Genomic DNA, 11,856 nt, shown 5'->3' with positions numbered 1-11,856 from the left:
TCCAAAACTGTTTGTGGTAGGTCCATTATTTTTTCAGGGCTAAGAGTCATAGACCTGATGAGCATACATTACAATTTGCAGCACTGTATGTCAAATTACACCTTAATGCTGACCCTCTACTTTTCTTTGAAATTAAAATGGCAAGGGTTTTCAGATGTCCATAAAAACCTCAAATTTCAACATTCAAGGTTCATCCTTGGTACATGGTCAGATATGTGCCATGACTTTCACATCACATCATATTTGATATAAGGGTCCAATGGTTGTTGAGATGCAGAGGTCCAAAAATGGGCAAAAACTAATTTATACCATTATTTGGAGCAATATTCCCAATCTATGACACCAGTTGTGAACTTGCTGTTTGGTGTCTCTGAAAGATAATATTATTATTCATAACATATCTAAAATTTGGGATGGTGTTTTGCCCCATTATTTTTATAATGCATTTTAAAAACTCATTCCTGTGTGACATGCAGGTGTACCTTAGGAGCCCTGTTACCTTAGGAAAAAATTGGGTTTACTACACCTAAAATGAATAGCCAAGTCAGTGTACACTAAAACCTAAAATCTCTGATACCAAATAGGTGATTTTATACTTGTTCAGCTCAGTATTTCAGTATATCTGACTTAACCCTCAATTCCATCCTAAGAAGGTGGCCAATCCCCTTGATTTTTGTGCTCCATTTTCACACAAAGATGGCGGCTCATGGAGCCAATGGCATAGTTCCAAAATAGTTCCAGGAAGTCAGCATCAAGGGAAGGAAACAAAACACCATTGTTTGGAGCAATATTTCCAATATATGACAGCGGTTGTGAACTTGCTGTTTGTTGTTTCTCGAAGAGGATATTCTTATTAACATATCTAAATTTTGGGATGGTGTTTTGCCCCTTTATTTGTATAATGCCTTTTCAAATCTCAATGCAGTGTGGCATGCATCCCTCAAATCCATCCAAAGTGGCGTCATGAAAAAAAACCCCACCATTTTTTAGAGCAATACCTCCAAAGTATGACACCAGCTGTGAACTTGTTTTTTGTTGTGTCTGTAAGAGGATATTTTTATTAACAACATAGCAAAAAAATAGAATGGTGTTTTGCCTCATTCCTTTTAATGATCGTAAAGCGCATTGCGGTGTGACATAAGCCTGTGATCAAATAGTGCAGAGGGAAGCAGAAGTGGTGAATTGTTCTGGGCCAAGGACATGGGGGAATCAAGATTGGGTATTCATTACATTGCATGTATTGGGAAGGGGTCTCTTCAGACGACTTTATCCCGGGCCCAGGCAAAGCTGTTTGTTCAGCTCAGTATTTCTGATTTTTTTTCAGGGATTCTGGCCTCATCTTTTTAAGTGTACTATCGGCCAGATGATCAAGTGACTACGCAACATGTTCTCACTGGCGCTACGTTAGCAATAAATTCAAGATGGTTGAGAGAAGTACCACTTTGAGAGAAGTCATAAAAAACAACCTCTGGAAACAAAACAAAGTGTTGATATGATTTCCTTGATGCAACCTTGACTTCCTTGATGGTGATTTAATATTTGAAAAAAAAAAGAAATGTATTAAACAAGTCAGGAACTTTCAATGCTCTGGCCTGTGACAAATGATTTTATACACACTTAACTTTCAATCACTAGCTGCATCTTATGAGTTGACTTTATAAGGTAGCTTGCCATTGTCATTGATGGTGCATTAGGTAGCTGCATTCATATTGTTGTGTGCAATCATCCATCATTGGCAATTCAATGAGGAACACCTGAATGAAACTTTGAATGAATCTTTTTTGACATTGTACAGGTACAATGAAATTGGCATCTTGAAGGACACTGACAACATAGGTACTGATTTCAGTAAGGATACCACCACCATGCTCAGGGCACTTCGGTCAGGGGAGGATGATGGGGGGCGGGAAGTTCTACAATCAGGATACCTCTTTACAAACTGTCTCCTCCTATGTGTCATCTCTAATCAACTTTTACTTTCCAATTGTAACGCCCAAGAACTTAAATAAGAGTTACAATTAACTTCTAGTTTCAGCTTTATGTAAAGCTGGGGTAGTAGACTACGCCACCCTTTACCTCCCTATAAACTCGTGAGAGACAGTAAAGGGACCAAATACCGAAAAAGGTGGACAGACTCAAGTTTTTTAGAAAAGTACAAAAGTTACAATCTTTATTAATAAATACATATAAAATCTGGTTCCCAAGGGTATAATGGGACAAAAGAAAAAAAAACAAATCATCAACAAAAAAGGAGACCCTGCACAGACGCGGGCCTGGCTAGGAGCGACCACTGAATAAGGAGGAGAAGCGCCAGGGAGACGCTAGGGCCCTAATACACCTAATATGGTGCGAACACACTTGTCTGTTACACACTGGAATCCACACTTGTTTTGTTACACACTGGAATTCACACTTCTTACACACTGGAATTCACACTTGTTACACACTTGTTTGTTACACACTGGAATTCACACTCGTTTTCCCACCTTTCGGTTACACACTAGGAGTCACGTAATGTCACAGCAAACTCTTCACTACTCTGTGCATAAGATAGGGCCTAGCCTTTCAGTGTGGCCTCTCACACACACACGTCAGTTGGCACTCCACGCGCCAGTAACGAGTGAGCAGGGACAGGGAAGGGGTTAACATACGGACAAAACAAAACAAAACGATAAAAAAAGAAACCACTCTAGCCTGTAGCTATTTCAGACGGTGGATGCTGCGCCACAGCAAGCTAACAGGCTAGAGGAAACAAAAAAGAAAATACCCTACTAACATACCGTGAGCAGCACCGGTTCACGCACGCACATACACACACATTGAGCAAGCACACATTCACACACCAGAGAACAGCAGCTAGCGATGCTCTGTGGCTGTTCGGACCTAAAAGCCAGACACACTTAATGAGTACGAGTGTTCATTCATTTGTCATTTCTAACACACAGTACACAGACCCATAATTACCAGCCCGAGTGGACCATGCACACGTTAAGGCAACCGGACTGTTAGTGCATGGACCTCACATTATACTACTGTAGACACTACAGTATAAAAGTACAAATATCATGGCAGGTAAGGGACATAGTTAAAACAAAACATACCTTTCCTAGTCTAGCAGCGTATCCCAGGAGTTAAGGGGTTTGGAGGTTCATCGAGTCCAACGTGGAGACAGCTGCCGGTGGGACTAATGCCAGACGCTAAAATCAACAAACGTGCGATCACTAAACAACACTACAAAGTTACGAAGCACCAGTCAATGCGACCCGACAGGAATGTACAGACAAGACACATACCTCCCAACTAATGACGACATATGCCCGGTGTTTAACTTGCAGGTAACCAGTTTCACTGTGGCAATGGCCACCAGTAAACATCGATCCGGGGGTTCACGCCAGCCTGGCAGCTCCCGACTCCCCATACACTTGGGCGACACAAACAAATGCACGCTTAGATTGCTACTCATAAGTAAAAAAAGTTTACACTGCCAACATAGCAGAAACATACCTGAAGCGAAGGCAGCCCCTTCAAACACCGAACGCCACCACCGAGCGTGCTAAGCGGGTCCTGTGCTACTACAAGGACCCCAAGTAACTTTATAGGTGTCCCAGCTATGCCGCTCAGGCAACCTAATCAGTGCCCATCCCAAAACCCAATTAGTGGCGTTGACTGACGGAAAAAAAAGGAACGAGAGCGAGCAAGTGCAATGGCCCACAGGCTACACTATGCAACCATAAAACAGTCCCACCCCCGCCAACAGTCACCACGACAGAGGTACCCTGACTGTAGACCTGTGCCCCGCCCCCAATCCACCACCATATCTGAACGCTTTTGCATGCTGCATAGCTTCCATCATCTCATCTGGATCAATATGATGGTGAACTTTACAAGTAATGAACATTGTCTACAAGTATCCAAACCATGATTGTTGTAGTGACTGCTGCTAACCTGCAATCCACTTGACAGCATTGCAGTGGTATAATATTATAATGATGCATCAGCCGAATTAGATCGCAACAATGTGACAAGAAACACATGGTTGTCTGGTGCCAATATGAACTTAATCACCTGATATTGAATTTTGCATGCAAGCAAACTCTTCTAACTAAAACTCCAGGACCATGCTGTCAAAATAGTCTGAGGGAATCTCTAGCCAGTATGAATTAAGTTATTTTGCAATACAGCTGATAACTTAACGAGTAAGACACAAGCTTCATAGCAAATATAAAGTTACAGGTGCTGATTGAAAGACTAGTTAGGATGGGAGTCCTTGTTGCAAACAAGAGTGCTACAATTCTTTAATCCTCTCCTATTTCATCACTTTATTCCAAGACTACTACTACCGCTACCACTACCACTACTACTACTACTACTACTAAAATGATGATGATGATGATTATTATTATGATTTTACAATTAAAATAATTCATGTCTATCAAAGCCATGTGCAATGTGCTATTCTTGATGTGTGTCATCAATCAATTCATTTACAAGTGTTATGGTTTCCCTAGAATTTGCTTTGTCATTCACAGGGTAGCCATCTTGTTTTCACTATTAAGGTGACATCAGAGCCATGGATTTTGAGAGTTGCGACAAGTCGGTTGGTGACATGGTCCTCATAGCTTCAAGTAATTGTAGCCAATTGAGATTTTGAAGTCTGTTATAAAAAGAATGAGGCAAAACACCATCCCAATTTTTTTATATGTTGTTAAAAAAAACATCCTCTTTCAGAAACACCAAACAGAAAGTTCCTAACTAGTGTCATAGATTGGAAATATTGCTCCAAACATTGGTGCAAATAAATTTTTTCCCATCTTTAGACCTCAGTATCTCAACAACCATTGGAGCCTTTTGTTAGATATACCATGATGTGAAAGACATGGTACATATCAGACCATTTACCAAGGATGAACTTTACATGTAGAACTTTGAGGTTTTTACAGACATTTGGAAACCCTACACAGCACGAAAAGGGGGATTTGTGACAATGAACTCGTCCCAAATCGCCCACGGACTTGCCTAACTTTCGTCTGATTTTGAGCGCTGAGAGAATGCGAAATTAACAGTTTTGGTGACACGTAACTCGCCCGGAAGCGAATCAGAGCCGTGGAGAGGTCTCACAGGGTGTTAATGGCCCAACGATTAACATGAAAGGCAATGACAGCCAGCCCGGAACGCGGACTAGCCTTGCTCTTATTGGACGAAAAAGACACGTGACTCAAAGTAAAAGAGCTGCGCTGTTGGTTAGCAGGGTCGGCAGCTACGACCTTCTATTGGTCACGTTGGATTAATTTATGCATACCGTAGGCCTATACGGTAGGTCCGTATAATTATGCAAAAATTATTATTACTAATATACCTAGGTTGATTTTACTTTGTATATTCACATCATTATGTTCACATCATTATAGACTGCACTGTGATGGGGCTTCAGCATGCATGATGTGAATTTATTGCTAAAATGAAAATGAATGAAATGAAAATGAATTTTTTAAATGCTTTTAATATCACACCAAACAATGTACACACACTTAGACAGGAACCGTGCATTTCATAAATATACATAATTTAAAACTACACACATACCCTGCAAACAATATACTCTAGGCTATATGCAGTGATGTATACAGTAGCCTACTCAGGTCACAAATGTACAACTCAGAAACAAACACGCATCTCTCTCCCAAGCGGCGTTTCCGATTGTCTCCCACGTCCTAACACTGGCCGTCAGAGCATTGAAGAAATCTTAATACTCAACAGCACTCAAATTTTGCCTAGTAGAACAGGTGAGGTCAGGCATAAACGCGTTGTCCTGACCGTCTGTTAAGACAATGCGATGCGACACAGAAAAGACGGGCGGCTCTCCGTGCATAGTGACTAAAAGTTAGCATCAACTTTGAAAAAGGGTCAAGTCACCATCAGAAGAAAACGGCCGTCTTGTAAAACATGTGTTTGAGTGAAACGGTAGACGGTAGGGACTTTGCGAGGCTATTTATTTAATGCCTACATATAACGTGACCCAAAATGTCTCTAAGCTGCACGTTGCAATATAGCCAAGTATTCGAGAAAACCTGATGCAGCCAGAGTCCAACAACTTCAATGCACCAGAAGTGAATTCGCCTTCTAGTTGGGTGCGTGCGTCACGTGTATTTAATAGAATATATGCGCATGTACAATACAGCTACCTTATTACCTGGAATATTTTTGAGGGCTGATATTACAAAAAGCTAGTAGGTAATTTTACTTTTCTTTTCTCTACCTACCATTCAACCATGAGTGGTTGGCTCTGTCCACCCACCAGTTTGAACTAAATAACTAAGAATTTTTGTATTTTATTTTATTTTATTTATTTATTTTTTTTTTGGGGGGGGGGGGGGGGTAAAATGTAAAAAAACGGATTTCATAGGCCCCTACGACAGGTTAGGTTTGGGAAGGGCACAATTCATAAAACTCAGAAACATACAATGCTTTTTCAAAAAAAGGGTTCTATGTTCCCCGCTGCATCCAAGTAGACTGCTGCCACATTGCTAAGAGCAGGTTGTTATTACACCTCTGACAGGTTAGGTTTAAGGATAGTTTTAGTCAGGGCACATACAAAAATGGATTTGAGTAAAAGTTGTCAATTCATAGTAAATACGTGGTAAATATGAAAGTAAGAGGAAAAATAGTACAGGTACAGCATTTTAGTGCAGACTATACAGGTATGTACAATATTATAAACATTGCTGTTGATTATGTTCTTCAGCCGCCAATCATGCCAGCAGGGTCTACTGAAGGTCTCTGGTCACTGCTTCCTCGTCATACTGCAACAGGCACTCAGTCTCACTTCTGGGAGCTGTAGAAACAACAAATAAATAAATACTTCGTCATGCACCTCATATTGACATAGCAAATATATCAATAAGCAAGACATATTGAGCCCAACAGGGATAATCTTACACTATATCAGTTTTCTGTGGTCTCTTGTAAGATTGCCCATCACCATCCTGCAGGACACTACCGTCTCCCTGCCAGGATCTGTAGGATGTAAGAAAATAAATCAAAACATAGCAATGCACAGCATTGACAACTTATCTATAAAGTAGCACAAGTCATATTGACAATGTAGGACAGGGGTGGGGAACCTATGTCTCTAGGGCCGTTTGCGACCCTTGAGGCTGTTTTATCCGGCCCCCGATATAATTTTAATGCAATTCCATCTTCACATGAAATATGACATATTTTGTAAAGGAATCTTAGAAAATACATTAGCAATACAATTAAGTTATATTCAGGGAACCTGAAGAAGTTGGCGTTTGTTTAAATGTGGCTGCCTTCAATATAGGCCTAAAGTGAAAGGGAAAATCCTGGTTTGTGTTCATAGTACGGCCCTTGGAGGACTTTTATGGCCCCTCGGATGAATTTGAAGTGGCCATTCGAATGAGAAAGGTTCCCCAACCCTGACGTAGGCTATAGGTTAAGCTTACCCTCTTTCACTCTACTGTGCCCATTTCGGGTTGACCTCCACACGCGTCTGTAGCACAGCACACAGGATTGCAGGACACAGCATCCTGCAGGACACTGCAAAAAACAAGGGGAACGAATAAATGACCTGTCCAGTTCTATAAAAAAGAAAAGAAATTTGATGCAGTGCCAGAGCTGTGGTAAAAGTAACCTTGGTTGTATCATCTAGGACTAGGGTGTGTGTGAGTGTGTGGTAAATCCAGTGTTCACATTATTCAGATATGAGAATTAATTCATTAATTTTAACTGATATCACCACATACCGATATCAGTGCCATTTCACCCTGCCAAGACACTGGACCTTCTATGATCAGGGCGTCCTCGTCATACTGCAGCAGGCACCCTGTTGTTTCTACAGCTCCTAGAAGAGAGACAAATAAATGAAATACTTTGCCATGCATCTCATATTGACATAGCTAATGTATCAATGAGCAAGTCATATTGGTCACAAAGAAGTTAATCTTACATTCTTTCAGTCTTCTATGGCAAGACTGCTCCTCATAAGAGCTGTTAGGCCTTCAAGTGACTCGTCTTCGCCATATTATGAGACAGCAGCCTGTGAAAACATGGTAAACAGAATAACCCATTAACCTTGGGTCCTAATATAATACATGGACATAAACTAGCCTACATTATTTAGACAATGTCAGTAGACCTCCACGTGAAACAATAAGAAAAAGTGACCATGCATAATTTCAATTTCTTGAAGAGGCCAGCTACACTTATTTGTGCAACAAGTGCTGTTTTGAGGACCCATACGTTTTAAGGACATGCTGCCTACTGTTGCAAATGCCAGGGTATTTCACATTGATTTCGGGGTGGCGTGCTCTATGCAACACTTATTTGTGCAACAAGTGCTGTTTTGAGGACCCATACTTTTTAAGGACAGGTTGCCTACTGTTGCAAATGCCAGGGTATTTCACATTGATTTCCAAACTATTTATTTCCTAACTACAGGGACGTTAGTCGATACATAGTAATGACGCTACGACCAAGCTACTAGGGAATGTAATTAAACTAGTCGCTTCGCTACTACCCAGCACTGAAAACCAACATACCCAGACGGCACACCAATCTTGCCAACGTCGCCTAGATGCATTTTTGCCGCTGTAAAATACATTGGCAAGACGTCCAAGCGTTAGTTCATCAGCGAAATGCCGGGCAGACGTGAAAAATGAGCAGTGCCCAGCAACTAGTTGATGAGCTAACGCAATAGCATGCTAACGGTAGCCTTTGTCAATCTTAAGCGCTGGGAGATGGTCACTCCCATGTAAGATCACTCCCGGACGTGTAGTCCCAGGTGATCCTATCAATCCCAGGCGTTCTATCCCACCCGATTACATTTCTCGTATTATCATACACTACCACATACAAGCAATTTAGGGTTAGGTTTAGGATTAAGGTAAGGGTTAGGTTTAGGGTACGTAACAAAAAAACTAACATTAAAAAGATAACTAGCTCGGTGGGCTCGATAGTCTGGCTAGTGGGAGCGAACCGACTGGGGATCGAACCGCGCTGGGAGCGACAAACTGGGAATCATCTTTAGGCAGGGGAAAGGCAATTGAGAACGAGCAATGTCAAACAACTTACCATCAACAAGTATACTTAACATATTCACCGTTTCACTACTGCATTTTGTCATTACGATGCTCGCAAGTTATCAGAATTTACTAGCGTACAGCAGCAACAAGAGTAGTCACATTCATTGAGGGGATGTGGGACTTGTGCTACAACTTAGCAATGGCGGATCTGTGTTCAGAGCAGGCTTGTACGAAATTCTGAATTTCTGAATTAAATTCAATTCAGGAAGTGAATTTGAATTGAATTTGAATTGGCTCCACCCCAGAGGATATGGAATTGACTGTGAATTGGAATTACAGGAAATGGAATTTGAAATGAATTGCAATTCAAAGAAATTCATTCTAAGTATATATCAGTGAGAAGGTGATATTTACCATGTTTTATTTCTTCCAGATGGGAATAATTATATATGAAACACAATACATGCGATACAGGGACTTTTATTTTAGTCTTAGTCTTACTTTAGTCTGTTTTATTTTAGTCTTCATTAGTCTTTTTCTGATTGTTTACATTTACTGTACGTTACTGCTTTTGTAGAACTCTTCACACAACCACACACTGATAGGCTACATTGCAAAATCAAACTATCTTTTCCATCAACACGCACACACACTGCAACTACACAAAAGTGATATAAAAGATACACACAATTGTTAAGCTTTCTTTTCAAATTGTAAATCATTTTTTCTCACACTTATTGTCATAAATACTTGTGATATAAACACACAGAGGATGATTTTTCATTCACATATATTTGTTTACATTCACCAAAACAAAGAAAAAGATATGTGACTCAAGTCTAATGAAAACAAAAGGGAACATCCAAGGGCCTTTCTGCATCTGACAACAAGATTTTATTGACTTTGCATTATATCTCTTCAAGTTCAAGACAGCAGAGACAGTAACTTATCACCTTGCATGGCGTATCCAGACCTGACATCTTGCCTGGTCAATATCAGTATGGCTTCTATATTCAACACCAAAAGTTGATTACCTGCACATATTCACAACACAGTTAAAAACACTGAATTCCTTTCAAACGACCATGAATATGTATAGTTTTTTTCTACACTCTAAGAAAATTTCCCTGCAAAATAACGGCAGTTACTGGCAATTATATTTACCTGTAATTCTACTGTTATTTCACACCAAAAATCAAATACAGCTCATTGCTGTTTAATGTATCACAGTATATAACATTTTTTCAGCAGCAATTGAACTGTTAAATAACAGTACTCTACAGAACGTTCACAGTATTAGTATTGTTAAACTAAAAGTGCTCTACAATATTTATGCAGTAGTATAAGTAAAATAACAGTACATTTCAGTTAAAAAGTTGAATTGTACTGTGTGATGACAGGCAAATACTGGGTCATAGTTGTATTCATGAATATGGCCATGGCAACTTCCCACCCCACCCATCATTCTCCATAACTGTGGTACCCTGGCCATGTTACCACCCCACCCTCCCATCGTTCACCATGACTGGAGTGCCTTGAGCATGATACTATGGCGCTATGCTGTATTGAGAAAATGGTTTGCGGTGGTCCTTTGAAAGTGTGGGCATGAATAAAATTTCAGAGTACGCAGTGCTATGTTACAATGATAGTGTGCGAGGTGGGCTTTTTACTGTATCTCTTGATGAGCCAATGATGAATATAGTATTGGTCAGTCTTTAAAAAAATATTTTGCACCAAGTAGCACAGCAAACAAGCAGCACTACAAGCTAGCTCTCAAAGCAATGCCTAATTTGCAGCAGGCACATTATATGCAACAATGCCACAAATGATGCCACATACAGCAAGCTTTCACAAAGAGGAAAGTGTGCAAGCATGTAGGCAAGCTTGTAGGCAAACAAGTGCTATGCTGTGCCATGCAGGCCAGCCAGCAGGCAGGCAAGCAACTGAAGTGTTGATAGTCCAGATTTATATACAGGTGCAAGAGTACCATGTGACCAGAGTCATCAGGCCCTTGGCAGGTGACGCCCGTAATTGAATAATGGCATAACAGCCCTACTCAGGTGAGGCCAGGCACTGATTAGCAGATTGGTTTAGATGGGGCTGCTTGTTGCAAGAGTGTTACAAGTTCTTAAAATGTTTCAGCCATTCACACTTTCATCTCTATCGAAATGCATGTGCTACTCACACTTTGCTGCATCAAGCACTTTTTAAGTATTGTAGTTTCCTTAGAAATTGTTTCATCATGCTTGATAGTATCAGATAATCTTTAACCAGTCAGAATGACCTCAGTTCTTCAGGTGGTATTGAAGTTTGATGGTGATCACGGACAAGTGGAGGATGAATGGGTTTCAATGGTGCTGCCTAAAATAACTTGTTATTTTCTAGAGATGCACCGGATCCGGTTCCGGTTCCGGATCCGTCAGGATAATAGAGTTTTTCACAGGATCCGGGTCCGGCAGGATCTTAAGCAGTGGATCCGGTATCCGGCATGTTACCTAAAAATCAGGGTCTGGTGCATGTCTAGCCTAGGCTTTTCAGTCTTTCACAACCCCAATCACTGCATGGAGTGAAATCCCTTTGGAAGCAGGCAGTGTGAAAATAAGCCAATGAGTCTAAAAAATAGTTTGCGCCAACGTAATAAAAAGGGCCCACGTGTGCGAGTAGACTATATGTTTCAACCCTTTTGTAGGATCCGGTATCCGGTTCCGGATCCGGCAGGATCTTAAGCAGTGGATCTGGTATCCGGCAGGATCCTAAAAATCAGGATCCGGTGCATCTCTAGTTTTTTCCACAACGGCGAATACTGCTATTGTGC

At 40.8% G+C, this 11,856-nt stretch overlaps 1 long non-coding RNA gene across 1 annotated transcript; it reads right to left on the bottom strand.

Annotated features, from left to right (window-relative positions):
- Positions 1-2,495: 2,495 nt before the first annotated feature.
- On the bottom strand, positions 2,496-3,425 carry LOC134460633 (uncharacterized). The gene is made up of 3 exons (XR_010037130.1): positions 3,294-3,425; positions 3,102-3,197; positions 2,496-2,883 (listed from the first exon to the last, which is right to left on the bottom strand). It is a non-coding gene; the product is annotated as an uncharacterized LOC134460633 (long non-coding RNA).
- Positions 3,426-11,856: the final 8,431 nt, after the last annotated feature.

This window comes from Engraulis encrasicolus, chromosome 13 (assembly GCF_034702125.1).
Source record: "Engraulis encrasicolus isolate BLACKSEA-1 chromosome 13, IST_EnEncr_1.0, whole genome shotgun sequence".
NCBI lineage: Eukaryota > Metazoa > Chordata > Actinopteri > Clupeiformes > Engraulidae > Engraulis > Engraulis encrasicolus.
Note: the sequence above shows the minus strand (reverse complement) of the source record. Positions and strands in the feature narration are given on the sequence as shown.